The sequence below is a fragment of the Lycium barbarum genome, chromosome 2, assembly GCF_019175385.1.
Source record: "Lycium barbarum isolate Lr01 chromosome 2, ASM1917538v2, whole genome shotgun sequence".
In the NCBI taxonomy this organism is placed as follows: domain Eukaryota; kingdom Viridiplantae; phylum Streptophyta; class Magnoliopsida; order Solanales; family Solanaceae; genus Lycium; species Lycium barbarum.
Window position 1 is genome coordinate 101548770 of NC_083338.1, and position 16077 is coordinate 101564846.

A 16077-nucleotide genomic window follows, 5' to 3' on the forward strand; every position below is an offset into this window, starting at 1 on the left:
CTTTCGGTATAGTCTGTCACTTCTATATATGTATATTCTCGTTCATGGGTACGGCGGGGCCCTATCCCGTCATATGATTCTGTCGGTCTGTTAGAGGTCTGTGGACATGTTTGTGGGTTGGGATCTTTCTGTACAGCTGTGTGTATATGTTGTGTTTGGGCGATCCCATTCGCGGCGGCGGCCGGTCCGCATATATTTAAATGTTACTCTGTTGGCCCTGTGTGGCCTTTGGTGGTATTTTCTGCGTGTAGGGTATATGGGATAGTCCGTAAAACAAAGGAAACTCTGCCGAAATTTTTCTGGAGATTATCTAAATTGGAACTAAAGCCTTGTCGGCTTCTGCTATATACTAGAATGTGATTGAGTGCCCTGATCGGGCACTAGTCACGGCCTACGGGGTTGGGTCGTGACACGGGCTCTCCCGTAAATTGAAATCGAACTATTTTCATTCGGCAATCAACATTAGCATAGCATGAGGCCAACTAATCCATACCCATAATTACATCAAAATCTAGCATTTCCAGCTCAATTAAATCAGCTTTGGTCTGGCAATTGCATATCACAAGTACACAATTTTTATACACTTGTCTAGCTATCACGGAATCACCAACCGGAGTAGACACCTCAAAAGGTTTGATTGGCTCAGGTTTCACCCCGATACGACCAGCAACATACGGAGTAATATAAGAGAGTGTAGAACCCAGATCTATCAAGGCATATGCATCGTGGGAAAATATAGATAATGTACATGTAACCACATCTGGGGAGGACTCCAGATCCTCTCATCCGGCTAAAGCATACACACGGGGCTGAGTGGCACCAGAAGTAGATGCTCCCCCTCTGCCTCTACCTCGACCTGCTGACATCTGGGGAGTCTGCCCTACCGGGCGCACTGAAGAGGAACCAACTGCTGATCCTGTGGGCTCAACCCCACCTCTACCACTCATCGACGGGCAATATCGCATCATATGCCCAACCTGGCCGCAGGCATGGCAAGCATCTGAACCCTGGTGACACTGTCCGGAATGTAGTCTACCGCACTGGCTGCACCGCGGTACTGGGGGTCTCCTCTGACTATAATCTTCCCTGAACTGAGAATCTGAGGCCCTCGAACTCTGACCCTGTCCTGAACGAAAGGAGCGATCAAATCTCCTACCTGTAAATCGTGGAGGTGCACTAGTCACCGACTGGCCTGAGTGTCTAGAATATGTCTACCTTGATCCACCTCTATAATCACTGCCTGCCCCCATAGATCTTGCCCTCTTGCTTTGCCTTCAATCAATGTCACAATCACCCCTTTGTGGTTGTTGTCGTCCCTCTAAATTCTGGGCATGGGTTTGTATTCGGGAAATATCCATCCCGTCTTGCAACGAAGCCGTCAAACAATCCTTGAACAAATGTGGCCCCAAGACACTCACAAAGCGATGCACTCTATCTCCCATATCGGCCACCATAGTCGGGGCATATCTAGCCAATAAATTAAATTAAAAGCTATATTCCCGGGCACTTATACTTCCCTGCTTAAGATATAAGAACCTATCCGCCCTAGCTCGGCGGACCTCGGGTGGCAAATAGTGACGGATGAAAGCATCTACAAATTCTTGCCACATGGGAGGAGGCGTATTTTCTTTCCTTGATGCTTGCCAATTGTTGTACCACAATACCGCCACATCTCGGAGTCTATAAGATGCCAACTCCACAGATTCAGTCTTGGAGGCATGAATAATTCTCAATGTTCTCAGCATCACACCAATAAAACCTTGCGGGTCTTCATCTGGCTTTGACCCGAAAAACTCCAGAGGATTCAAACTCATAAAATCACGGGCTCTGGTACTTGCTGCCTGATCACTTGAACTCACATTTTGCCGCTGTGCCTGGGCGGCAACCAACTGTGTCAATATATGAATGGCCTCAGTCACTTGTTGACCCGAAGCAACCGGTGGAGGAATTGGAGCTGAAGCCCCTCCTTGTTCTTCGACATTAGGCGGGGTGGAGAAAGTATTGGATAGAGCCTCATTATGCGACTCGCCCTCTTCTACATTCATGGGCGGCTCTCTTTCTATCCGCCTTTTCATTGTAGTCTTGCCCTTCTGGGCGGCTGTAGCTTTTCCCTTTGGTGGCATTTCTGAAATCATAACACACTATTAAGAGGGGAAAATCTTATAACACAGCTCTATCGCACGATCTCTTAAGATGAAAGATGGTCATTTTTCCTAAATGCCTTGTAGCGTCCTGTTTATTAGTGTGGCGTGCAACACACCATAAACAAGACTCTACTAGACACGGCTCGTAGACACTTCCTAGGACTGAACTGCTCTGATACCACTTTTTTCACGACCCGACTAGGGGCCATGACGGGTACCCGGGGCTAACCACTGAGAACCGCTCGTTCTACTACTCATCATGCTCATTAAACGTTCTTTTATCAAATTCATACTCAAATCATAAGAAAATCATTCTTCTTTTGAGAACATAAATTCTTTTATATATACATAAGCCTTTCGGCCATCAAAATAATATATATATATATATATACATACATAATGGCAACCTCGTGAGACCATATAACCCACACCTGCGTATCTACGAGCCTCTACTAGAGTGCTAGACATAGGGACGGGACAGGACCCCGTCGTGCCCAAAATATACATATGTACACAAAAGAATAATCAAGGCACCTCCGGAACAATGGAGTGCTCTCAAATTAGCTACTAGATCCTATGAGTCTGGATCCAGATCACGTCCCTGTTTACCTGTGGGCATGAACACAGCGTCCAAAGAAAATGGCCGTCAGTACGAACATTGTACTGAGTATAAGAGGTATAAATAACAAAAATACGTCAATGAGATAAAGGAATCATCAATAAGGGAGCAACTGTATATGACTGTCACTTATAAAATAATAACACATACTGGCTTACTTCATAATCATCATTATATCATATATGCATAAATGTATAAGCTGCTCGTCCATATCGAATCGGTGTGATAATCATTAGCCTGCGTCCAGGCCTCCCGCGTCCGGGGTATCATCTCATGCCGCCCACTAGTGGTGTCTGCCCATGTCACCTAGACATAGTGTATACATATAGCTGCCCACCTTAGCGGTGTCTGCCCAGCCATATAGGCGCAGTGTAATATCATCAACATGTACTTTTGTTTTTTAAATTATAGTCCTGTTAAGGACTTATTTTGTAAATTATCCAAAAAATAAAGGTTCAAAGTGCAACAAAAATGGAAATAAGGTCTAAAAAGCAAAATAAAAATACACATTTGGGAATTAGGAAAGTAAATCCCTAATTTGAAGCTTGTTGTCCGCATTTCTCCCTCAACAAAGTTGGCATGAAAATGCCACCTCTATCTCCGGTGAAATCTAGGTTCTGCTACTCTTCTATGCTTCTCAATTTCTTCCAGGTATGTTCCTCTTCTCCCTTCTCTTTGTATCTGCTTTGCTTTATGTTGTCTCCTCCATCTCAAGTGTACTCCAACATTGAAGCTCCTCCGATATGCAACCATCGTTGTCGTTCCACCTCAGGTAAGATAACCTTCCACTTTTTGTTTGTGTGCTGTTGTTCTGGTTGAAATCTCAATATCTCACTCTTCTTCATGATTTTCCTCTTCTTGTTGGCACTGTGGTTGACGCCCAAGTCAGAGCTCTCCTTCAAATAATCAAGTGTTCTTTTGCTCCAATCCTCTTGAATTCGCTCCGGTACGCTCTTCTTCATCTCCTTTGTATATTTCGCAGAACCCCTTTCATGTTGGTGTTTGTTTGTTCGGTATTTGCCCTGTGATTTCTCTGATTCTTCACTGATGACTTTTGTCTGTACCCAGATCTGAAAGTCATTTCTGTGTTCTGCTTTTTCTCAATGTGTAAATCTTCCTGCTTCCTGTGTATTCTGATGCCGTTTGAGTGGTTTTTATGTGACTTTCCTTTGCTCTTCCTTGTGGTAATTTGTGTTGACATTTCTGTCCTCCCCTTATGAATGTTCTCCATGGTATTTGTTAACTTACAGTTCTAATCCTTAGATAAGGTATTTGGGATTTATCACTGTTAATGATCTTTCTTTGTTCCACCTCAATTTCCATAAAACGGTGGTATCTCAAATTGCCCTTGTCCAAGGCCTGGTTTGCTAGGGAATCTGCAAGTTTATTCCCTTCCCTTAACATGTGCTCATATCTAATTTGTATATCTCTGCTCATTTCAACAATTTCCTCCACCCATTCAACTATGTTCCAAGGTGGTTTCCATTCATCTGAAAGAATCTGTGTTAACAATTTGGAGTCAGTCTGTATTATAATGCAATCTAAATGTTTGCTTTCACAATATTTGATTGCCTCCAAAATTGCTATAGTTTCAGCCTCGGTGTTTGAAGTGTAACCAATCTCTTCAGCCTGAGCATACATTAGATCTCCTGAATTGTTCCTTAAGCAAAAACTATAAGAACTCCTACCATGATTTCCTCTGGATGCCCCATCTGTATTGCACATAATCCATCCCTCCGGAGGGAATTTCCATAGTACCTTAGTGACCTTTAATCTAGCTGTTCCTTCCTCTAGTACTTGTATCATATCTCTCCATCTGTATGGGACCTGTTTCATAAAAGGATTCCTAACTTGCACCCATCTTTGAATTGTTAAGTACACCTGATAAATGACTCTACCCACAGACTGATGCCCTCCATGTTTGATTGAATTTCATCTCTTCCACAGTTCCCATACAACTATAGCAGGTAATGCTTGAAAAATTGGTTTAAGCCTCCCAGTCACAGGGGCTTGCCACCATTTCAATATTATTTGTTGTAGTTGTAATCCTTCCACATTGATACCTGCAAAAGAGCAAAAATAGGACCAAGTCCTGTTAGCTGAAATGGATTTGGCAAAAAGATGTTGTATTGTTTCCTCCTGTGGAGTTGAGCAACACCAGCATCTTGAAGCCATATTATAGTGCATCTTCTTCAAAACATCATCAAGTGGCAACTTGAATTTCCAACATCTCCATAAGAAAAAGGAAATTTTAAAAGGAAGCCCCTTTATCCACATATGCTTATAGGTCTTATTTGGCTGCCCTCTCAACCTTATGTACTCCCAGGATGATTTTACAGAAAATTCCCCTTTAGTATCCAAGAGCCACCAAGGTCTATCTATGCCCTTCTCCCAGGATGGTGGCAGTATAGTATCAGTAATGTGTTGTACTATATCCTGGGGTAACAATTCATTAAGCAGAACTGTGTTCCATCTCCCATCTTGACTGACTTCATTCACATTTTGAATCCTCACATCATAATACTCCTCAGAGGTAGCATAATATAGAGCCCCCAATCCTGTCCAATTATCAAACCAGAACTGGGAATTTCCCATTTTTGTTTCCCACCAAATTTGATGCTCTATCAAATCTCTTTCCTGCAGCATCTTCTTCCATGTTTGTGATCCATACTTCCATTGTGCCACAACTGAATTCACCTTCTTGTTATATTTGTTGCTCATGAAAGCACTCCATAATGATGGTTTAGTTTTGAAATTCCACCAAAGTTTGCAATATAAGGCCATAGATACATCATGCATAGATCTAAAACCTAATCCTCCTTCTTTCACTGGTAGACAAAGATTGTGCCAAGCTGACCAATGGCTGCTCTTTCCCCCAATATTATTGCTCCAAAAAAATTAAGCAAACATTCTGTGCATTTCCTTAATGACACAATCTGGTGGATTCATTGCTGAAAGCATGTGAAGAGGTAAACTCTGCAAGATATGCTTAATCAATATAGCCCTACCTCCAAAGGATAGCATCTTACCCTTCCAAGATTGCAATTTGTTCATTATCTTTATCAAAGTAGGATTATAAAACTCTTTTTTTCTTCTGCTATAAAAAATTGGACAACCCAAATATGTAAAGGGAAAATCCTTTTTGATTATTCCTGTTGCCACTTCTACCATAATCTTTATATCACCTGGAACATTATGGTGAATGTACACAGAACTTTTCTCCCTGTTGATCTTCTGCCCTGAAGTCACCTCATAGTTTTTTAACACCTCCACAATCAACCTTAGAGAAAATAGATCAGCTGAAGTAAATATGATCATGTCATCTGCATATGCTAAATGAGTAATCTTAGGACTCCATTTAGGCATCCCATACCCTTTATACTGTGCTATATGCAATAAGGCATCCAAATTTCTTATTAATACCTCAGCTGCCAAGATGAAAAGAGTAGGGGACAATGGGTCTCCTTGCTTGACCCCTCTTGATGATTGGAAAAAGCCTTGTTGCTGACCATTTAAAAGAATAGAATACCAATTGTTACTAATTATTCTAAATACCATATCAATTATTCTTTCTGAAAAGCCCATCTTCCTCAACACCTTAGTTAAGAATAACCAAGACACTCTGTCATAGGCCTTAGCCATATCCAGTTTCAGAACTACATTAGCAGTCTTGGTTCTAAGTCTAATATCTGCAATGATTTCTTGAGTCAGCAACACATTCTCCACGATACTTCTTCCTTTAACAAAACCAGCCTGATTTAAAGAGATAATATCTGCCAAACCATCAGTCAGTCTTTCATGCAACAATCTTGAGAATATTTTGTTCACAAAATTACTCAAACTTATTGGTCTCATATCAGAAAAGGTATTTACCACATCCTTTTTTGGTAATAAGACCAAATTAGTATGAGTTATAAACTTTGGAAGGTCTGCCCCACAGAAAAAAGCTTTCACCATGTTAGTAATATCTTCCCCAACAATTTCCCAGCATGTTTGAAAAAAGAGACCAGTAAAACCATCAGGTCCTCCTGCACTTTCCCCATTTAAGCTAAAAACTACCTTTCTAACCTCCTCATGAGTTGGCATTGCATGAATGTATTCATTTTGTTCTTCAGAAATTATTGTAGGCACATGGTCCAGCATTTCAAACTTCTCAGGATCCTTCTCTTTTGTAAATTGTGCCTTGAAAAATCTGATAGCTTCTTCAGCCATCCCTTCTTCATTCTCTATCCAGTTTCCACTCTGATCCTGTATCCTTCTAAGTTGCAATCTTTTCCTCCTCCCTTGTACATATGCATGAAAAAACTTGGTATTCCTATCCCCATCCTGAAACCACTGCATACCTGCCTTTTGTTTCCAGAATTCTTCTTCTAAATGCAAATACCTATTCAGATCAGCCTGGACTCTATGTAGTCTCTCTCTATTATTGGGAGTAGGTTGCAATTCAAACTGAATCTCATGCACTTTGACTACATCTTCCAAAGTTTCTATCTCTTGAAAAATATTTCCAAAGGTCTATCTACTCCATTAGGACAGAGCTTCCTTCACCTTTTTCAACTTATGATGGAAAAGAATGAAAGGATTGGCCATGAAATCAGCTTTCCAATGATTTTTTACAGTATCTACGAAGGTTTCATTCTTAGCCCAGAAATTTAAGAACTTAAAAGGCTTTTTAATATTTGTAGAGTTAGCAGAGTATGATATTAAAAGAGGGGCATGATCAGACCCAGTTCTGATCAAATGAGTAACTTCAATACCAAGATATCTATTCTGTAACTTTGCATTTCCAAGACATCTATCCAGCCTTTTAAAAATACAATCATCACCACTCTTCCCATTCCACCATGTGTATCTACTGCCCTTAAAACCCAGATCATTCACATTACAATTTTGTATACACTGGATGAAATCCTGCACCTCATTAATTCCAACAGGTAAACCCCCATACTTCTCTTCCCTTGATTTTATAAAATTGAAATCTCCTCCTATCATCCATGGTATAGTCATATTCATAGCAGCATCTTCCAATGATTCCCATAGTTCCAATCTTTCATTTTGAGTGCATTTAGCATAAACCAAAGTGACCATTAGATCCTCCTGAAGGTTTCGATTTTTCAATTTAATGGTAAGGTGTTGTGCATGATCCACCATCACCATTACCTCAAATAAATCATCAATAAAAGCCAAAATCTTTCCTAACTCATTCACTAGAGCAGTATTCAGACCCAGCCTCCTTCTATACTCCTCAATCTTGTCAGCATCTTGAAAGGGTTCCATCAACCCTATAACCACAAAATGATACTTCAAATGCATTTTCAGTAACCTTTGAAAAGCTTCTTGTGTGTTAACAGATCTAATATTCCATATGATAGCATTCATGATGAAACAGTAGATTTGTTATGAGTTCTTCTGGTTGTTATTCAACTGCCTGGTGGAACACTAGTCTCCCTTTGATTCTTCTTCTTGGCTCTACCTACTCCTTTCTCAAAAAGTTTTGGTGAAATATCTCCTGCCCTTGCAATAGGTTGAATATTTTTATCAATGGAATGCACATCCAGATCTCCTTTTGCTGCAAAACCTGTCTCTTTTCCTTCACTGCCTATTTCAATCTCAAACAATTGTCCAGTATCTTGATTTTTGAGAAGTAACTGCATATTATTTTGCTGCCTATTTGTTGAAATGTTATCATTTTTATCTGCATCCTTTGTACCATTCTCCTGTTCTGCACCTTTTTTATTCACCTGCTGAATATTTGCATCCTCCTTTGTCTTGTTTTCCTCAGATTCCCCACCTTGTTGTAATGGTGTAATAGTGGTATTCCTTTCCTGTTGTGGTACTTTTTCATGAAATTGTGTGTTGTATTCTTTATCATGCTCTTCTGCCAAGGCCTCTTCTCCTTGTTGAGATTGTGAACTTTGAACTTCCGAGGCATTGTCACCAATTTCTTGTCCTAATGAGTTACTATTAGAACTAACTTCCACTTCTTTCCCTGGACTGCTTTGGCTTGCACTCTTCTCTTGGTTCTTTTCTACTACTTTTTGTTTTCCTGTTGTCTGGTTATCCTCCTCTATTGTAAATCTTTCAGTGATCCACTCTTTTGTGCTGGGCTGATTCTCCTTTACATATTCATCTTGACTCTTTTCTGTTGTGTTTGCAGGTTTTTGTGCTGAACCAGAAGTGCTACATTCCACCTTATCCTCTTCATTACAATTGTTCTCCAAAATTGCAAAGGTGTTTTGTGTTGCTACTTTGTCTGCATCTGCATCCATATTCTTGGTATTATCTCCCACTTTTTCTATTATGATGCCATTTTTATCCCTTATAAATTTACTTCTTCTAGTCATCCATTTTTGTTTGCCATGTTTAAAGCTGGACATATCATTGTTGATATTCTTCCTCTAATCTGCAGCAGTACCAACTTCATGATTTTCCTTCCTCAATTCCTCCCTGTATTGTTTCTCCAATTCTGGATGTAGAGCCCTACAATCAGCTTCCCCATGGCCTTGAAGTTTGCAATGCTTGCAATATTTAGGAAGGTAATCATAATTAATTTTAATCCATTTTGATTTCAGTTCACCCGTGATATCGTTCTCCTCAGATATGTGAATTCTTTGAGGATGTTCTGCTAGTAAATTAACTTCCACTTTCACCTTTGCACAACTAGGTCTTGTTCTGTTTGTTGTTACCAGATCTACAACTAGTGGTTTCCCAACAGCTGAAGCCATTGAGAAAACTGCTTCTCTTGCAAAGAAATTCGGAGGCAACTCTGGAAAACTAATCCATGCTACAGCCACTGGGGTTTCCTCCTTTGGATTAAACCAAGGGTCCCAGATTAATGGTCGCATCTGACAATATCTATCATGTATCTTTAAATAAAAAGCAGGGGTAGACATCATCCTTACATAGTCTTCTAGCAAATTGAGGCGAATTAATATGTGTCTCTCTTCTGTCAATCCAATTGTACAAGGACCTTTAATCCCACATTGTGCTGGTACAGCAGTCCTTAATTCCTTTATGTCAATGTTATCATACGAAAACTTACCAAGAATTGCATATTGTAAGTTTTCTTGAATTATCAATTGTTTGACCTCCGATGACTTCCAACATAAATGTGGTTCTCCCTGAACGTAAGTCACCGGTTTAGGAGGTACTACAATCTGGGCAACAACATTTGTAATTGGCTTCAAAATATTGGCATAGCTAGTTGAAGGTTGAGTGGTAGGAAAAATCGTTGGTATGTTTGTGGTTTTTTGAATGGCTTGTGGTAGAGTATCAGGGATAGTAGGTACGTTTACGGTTTTTTGGGTAGTTTGTGGGTTAGGGACTGCAGGTTGACTAGTCTCCGGAAGAGGCTGTCCTCCGGTGGGGTTGGCCATAGTGGCCGTCAATTGTGATTGCTTTCAGGCGGCTAGGGCTAGGGCTAGGGCTAGTCAATTTTATTCCTCAAAAGGTACATAATAACCATTTAATTCATACTAGTTGTATCTCATAGCTAGATAACGGAAAAGAAGAACATGTACTCATCATAATGCATCCACAGAAACTCAAGATAGCTATATTTTATCAAGGTGACATAAGGTCGTGAACCCCCGATTCCATTATGGAACATTTATAAACATTCTACCTCACCTTGAAGGAAATAGTAAATAAGGTGAGTGTATACGATAAACGACATCATTAACTTTATAGGAACATCATATCATGAACATCTAGAATCTTTAGACTCAAGCTCATCGTCACCATTATTGGGTTCGTAACATATCGCTTATCTCATATAGCTATTCATGAACATAGACTTTTAGCTTTCCAGAATGTAGGAAATTCATGAAGAGGAAGGAAAAGTCATGATATACGATTCATGCCATTAGTAATAAAGGACTAGCCTCACATACCTTTACGCTTAACTAATCTATTGTTTGCTTGTTCTCCTTCAATGCCCACGTTTCTACCTTCAAGAGAATTCGCCTCAACATTAGTTAATCGACTATAAGAACGTGTTACTATTTCTAGGGAAAATTGGGCAGCATTTCCTTTGTTTATACTACTTTCCCCATATTCTGTATCAACTCCCAAACATTGATGACGACATTCACAATATCACAAGCAACACTCATCATCCATCTATATTATCCGCAATTCACAATCTCACTCAAATTTCTCCATAATCATGCTCATAATTCATTATTGCATTTTCTCTCATATAATACTTATTACATGTTCTAAATGTCATTCATAACATATTTACAATCACAACATACCAATATTCATAATTCAATCCAAACCTTTACCCAACAATGTCACTATTCCCACATTTATGACCCATTTTCTATATCTTTCTACAATCCATGTGTTTTTAACTTTCAACACCTTAAACAACCAAGAATGATCATAAAACTCACCTTACATAGTGCATGAACAATCCTTGAGTGGAACTTCTCTTCTTGCACTAAAACCCTAACTCACTTCCCTTGAGTTTTCTTGGTGTAGATGAACTTTTGTTAGGTTTCATACACTTGATTTTGTGGTTTTGATGTAGTTGGTCATGGATTTCCCTTGATTTCTTGTGGATGAATAATGGAGAGTGTTCTAGAGGTTTCTTGAAGAGAGGAGAGTGGAAATGAAATGAAATAATGAGAGAGGGGTCCTTATATTAATTCTTAAAATCTATCCCGACCAACATATACGGACCAACATACGGTCCGTACATTTTATACGGGCCGTATGTTTGGTCCAGTAAGTGATGCCCCTCTTGGCTAATTATACGGCCTAACATACGGCTAGTATAATTTATATGGCCAGTATGTTGGGCCGTATAATGCCCAACTATTCTGATTTCGTTCTCGTCGACTCGTTTGATCTCCAATCCTTATGGAACCTTCTTGACACTTGTTTAACACCTCAATACCAATCTAAGGGACGTTATCACTCTTCTTTAAGACTTCATTATTCCATCATTAACTCGTCGCCCATAATTCTTACCCGACACGCAACATATCCTTTGCTTTCCTTAATAACCTTCTTTCTTTTCGTTAAATGTCTTGAATCTCAATTAGGATCATCAAAGGATATTTCTCACTTATCAAAACATATTATACGTCGTGCGCTTCGCTAGCCTATTCACTGTACGTTAACGGGGAATTTTTTTTTTCCAAGGTGTAACAGATTCTATCTTAAATCCATGTTTATGAGTTTATATGGTGGTTATGCTAGGTTTGGAGGGAAGGTTCAAGCATAATTTGAGTTTATGTTGAGATGTAATCTAACTTAAGCCATGTTGCTAATATGTTTTTAAGCTAAAACATGTTGTAAGGATAGTAGTTGGTGTTGAGAATGTTATACTTGGTATAATTGGAAGAAGAAAGTGTATAAGTGTTTTATACAAATCTTATATTGGGCTGTTTTGATGTAAATCTTGAGGTGAGTAGAGATGTGACATTAAAGAGACTTATATGAGATTGTGTTGTTGGTTGCTAGGTGTACTGTAGTGAATAAAGCTATTGGAATACTAGCCCGACAGGTTTATTGTGGGATTTTTTGACGTTGAGGTATGTTAAGGCTAACTTTCCTTCTTCTGGCATGATCCTTATGAATGAAATGTAAACGTAATGCTACTCCATAATGATTCTATTCTTAGCAGCTAGGGATGGTCCATGTTGATTCATGTTCTAGTAATTTTGTTTAGTACGTCTTTCTTCAGATTTAGTATGATTCATAGAGTCACATATTGACGAAAATGCTATCCCATAACGATGTTTGGAGGTATAATGACCTTATGTCACTCTGACAGATTCAGAATGTACCCTTATCATATTCATGCATTGCATTATATATATATGTACAGACCTATGACCCTATAGGCGTTATATACGCGTATGTTATGCATTATCTATATGGGGTATGGGGAAGGTTATGACGTTATATACTCACTACCACCTGATCAGCTGGTCACATGATGATGCTTCCCGCAGAGGCTAATATGATGACGATAATGCCCACAGAGGCCGATATAATATGACAGGATGCCCACAGAGGCTTGACAGCATTATATACGCATATGTATGTGTGTATATATATATATACATATAGTACTTATGCATATCATTGGCCCTTAGAGGCAGTTCAGACATACAGGTTGCATTAATTTCATCCTATATACTTTTATGTCTCCTTCATGTTACTTTCATGCCTTACATACTCACTATTTTGTCCATACTGACGTCCCTTTTCTGGGGGCACTGTATTTCATTCCCGTAGGTTCAGGTAGACAGGTTGTTGATCCGCCTTCGTAGGTTGCTGCTCAGTCGATATTGTAGCGCTTCCCTTGTTCAGGAGTTACTGTTGTGTTTTGGTACGTTATATTTGTGTGTACAGATGGGTATGCCGGGGCCTTGTCCCGACCTTGTTATTTCATGCACTCTATTAGAGGCTTGTAGACAGTGTGGTATAGTAAGACATTGTGTGGCCCCCTCGACCTACAATTTTTTGTATAGTCATCTATGATGGCCTTGTCAACTTGTACATTTTGTCCATCATAGTTATATAGTATGTCTTTTCGGACTCATCCCTTTTTAGCATATGATCTAGCAGATTTTCATCTGATGACCCACGAGATCCACTCTTATTTATGATTATGATTATGACAAGAAAGAATGATTAGCAGTGCTCGGCAGGTAGGGCTCTAGTGCCAGTCATGTCCCTCCGTTCTGGGTCGTGACACAAATCAATTAGATCGGATTTTAACGTTTATAAATCAAACCAAACCAACAAATGTCACGTCCCAAACAGACGTGAGTGGCACCCACACTAGTCCTATTATTATACCTCGTATTTTATGTGCTGAGTTTCACCATAAGATAGCCAACGTGAAGTTAGTAAGTGAGGTTGTTATTAAAGCTAAAAAAGATTCTACATAATTATTCCACTTATGTAGGAGTTTAAGTTGTGTACAGCAAGTATCGAAAGATTGGAGGTGAAATAAACCAGAAAATCTAAGTATTGCAGCAGAGCAACTCGATGGTCAAGTCGACGGGTCGCAACCTGCCCGTCGAAAAAATCTGAGAGATTCAGGGGCTGCTGCAGTTCGATGGTTGCGAGTCGACGAACCGTTGACCTTGCCGTCGAACCGCAGGCGGTGGAAATTTTCTCTTTCCTATATATTAAAAGGGCCACGACTTGGATCATTTATTTCACCAAAAATCAGAATCCTCTAGGCCCTTCAATTTCTCTCTACACTCTCTACTCATCCATACACTTCCTAAGCAAAATTCAAATGGAAATCAAGCTTTGGAACCCTAAATTAGTAATGGGTAATGATGACCCTTATTCTTAGTTAAACTTTATAGTGGTTTTGGTTTGAAACAAGGTTGGGGAAGATAGGGTTCTTCAAGATTGAGATATGTTCTCTTTCTATTTCTTATATTGAGTTGACTTGGAGATAAATAAGTCATAAAAGTGAAGGGAATGGTGGTAAGAAAAGTTATGGGACATTGTGTTGAAATTGTTGATTATGAATGGAATTTGGAAGGAAGTTTTGGATTGTTTTAGGTGTAAATTGTATATAATTTCCTAAATATGGGATTGTCGATGTTGTTATTGTTGTTGGGAGTTGATTTGGAATTTGATGGAAGTCAACAAAATAGGGGAAGCGCTACCCAAATTTCGTTAGCCCACTAATTACTCTAGTTTGAGCTTATAAGTATTTTCAAGACCTAACTTTAGAACGACTCCTTTTGAATATTGATTTGCGATCATGGGAAAAGAACGTTAGTTAGTTAAGGAGACGTAAAGGTATGTTAAGGCTAATCCTTTCTTTCTTAAGGCATGATTCCTTTGTTGCAAACCTATACATGATATCCACAATAACCCCATTTCCTAAAAATGTTAGAAACTCATGATCCTCAAGGTTTTTATGATATTGTTGGTAAATGTTCTCCATGATGATGATGATGATTCCATTTCTAAAGATACCAAAGCTTATAGTTCTTGATGTTCTCATGATATTATTGAGCTTGTTCCACGATTATTGATTTTATTCATTGTTCTTGATCTCACCTTATGGTAATAGTTCTTTCAAGGTGAGATATAGCGCTGATGATGATTCCATAATGATAATCGGAGGTTACCGACCTTACGTCACTCCGATAGAGTCATATATTTTATTTGGGCTCTCATGCATACTTTATATATATGTATGTATTTTCTCACACCGAGCCGCGCTATAGTCAGCCGGGTACGGCACGTAGATGTACACATCACTGCAGTGGGTACGTTATGATGTAACCTTGGACGCGGGATGTTATGATATATAGATCGGGTTGTACGTTCCGCAGCACTAACAGTTATATTATATATGTAAGAAAAATGTTTTTTTAAAGGCTAAGCATGCATGATATCCGCCTTAAGAGACAAACAGATGTACAGGTTATTTCTCCTATCTTATGCTTCTTTTATACTTTTATTATGTTGTTATTCATGTCTTACATACTCAGTACATTACTCATACTGACGTCCTTTTGTTTATGGACGTTGCGTTCATGCCCGCAGGTAGACAGGGAGACAGACCAGAACCATTGGCTGCCTCATCAGCGTTTGCCCAGGAGCGCTCCATTTGTCCTAGAGCTACAGTTTAGCTGGTATTATTCTTTTGTGTACATATGGGCATGGCGGGGTCCTGTCCCGTCCTTATGATGTTTTATATTCCTTGTAGAGGCTCGTAGGTAGATGTATATAGTTAGATATTTTGTAACCTCATCGGGTCATATTGTTGTATATCATTTTTGGTAGCCTTGTCGGCTAGTATATATGGGCGTAGTTGGTGATGTTATATAGATGTGTTTTATCTTTAAACTCATACTCTTATAGACTATGATATTTATGAGTTAGCCATGTGGTCCACCGAGATATGAATATGAGAAGTATGTTAAGAGGTCTTAGTAGGTTAGCTCCGGGTGCCCGTCATGGCCTCTTGTTGGGGTCGTGATAAAAGTGGTATTAGAGCAGTTCGTCTTAGGGTGTGTCTACGAACCGTGTCCAGTAGAGTCTTGTTTATGGGTGTGAAGCGCGCCACACTTATAAACTGGAGGCTGTGGGGCATTCAGGAACAATTGACCTTTCTTACTCATCTTAGATCGTGCGATAGAGTCATGTTGTAAGGATTCTCCTTTCTCCTAACCGTGTGCTATGATTTCAGCGATGCCTACGAAGAAAAAAGCGATAGCAACCCAGAAGGGAAAGTCAATGATTGGTAGAAGGACTGAGCGGGCACCGCCTATAGATATAGAGGAGGGCAAGTCCCAGAATGAGATTCCATCTCGG

General features: G+C 39.5%; 1 long non-coding RNA gene across 1 annotated transcript; it reads left to right on the forward strand.

The window, feature by feature from the left end:
• Positions 1–3310: 3310 nt before the first annotated feature.
• Positions 3311–9862, forward strand: LOC132621126 (uncharacterized). The gene is made up of 3 exons (XR_009575421.1): positions 3311–3709; positions 8921–9299; positions 9428–9862. It is a non-coding gene; the product is annotated as an uncharacterized LOC132621126 (long non-coding RNA).
• Positions 9863–16077: the final 6215 nt, after the last annotated feature.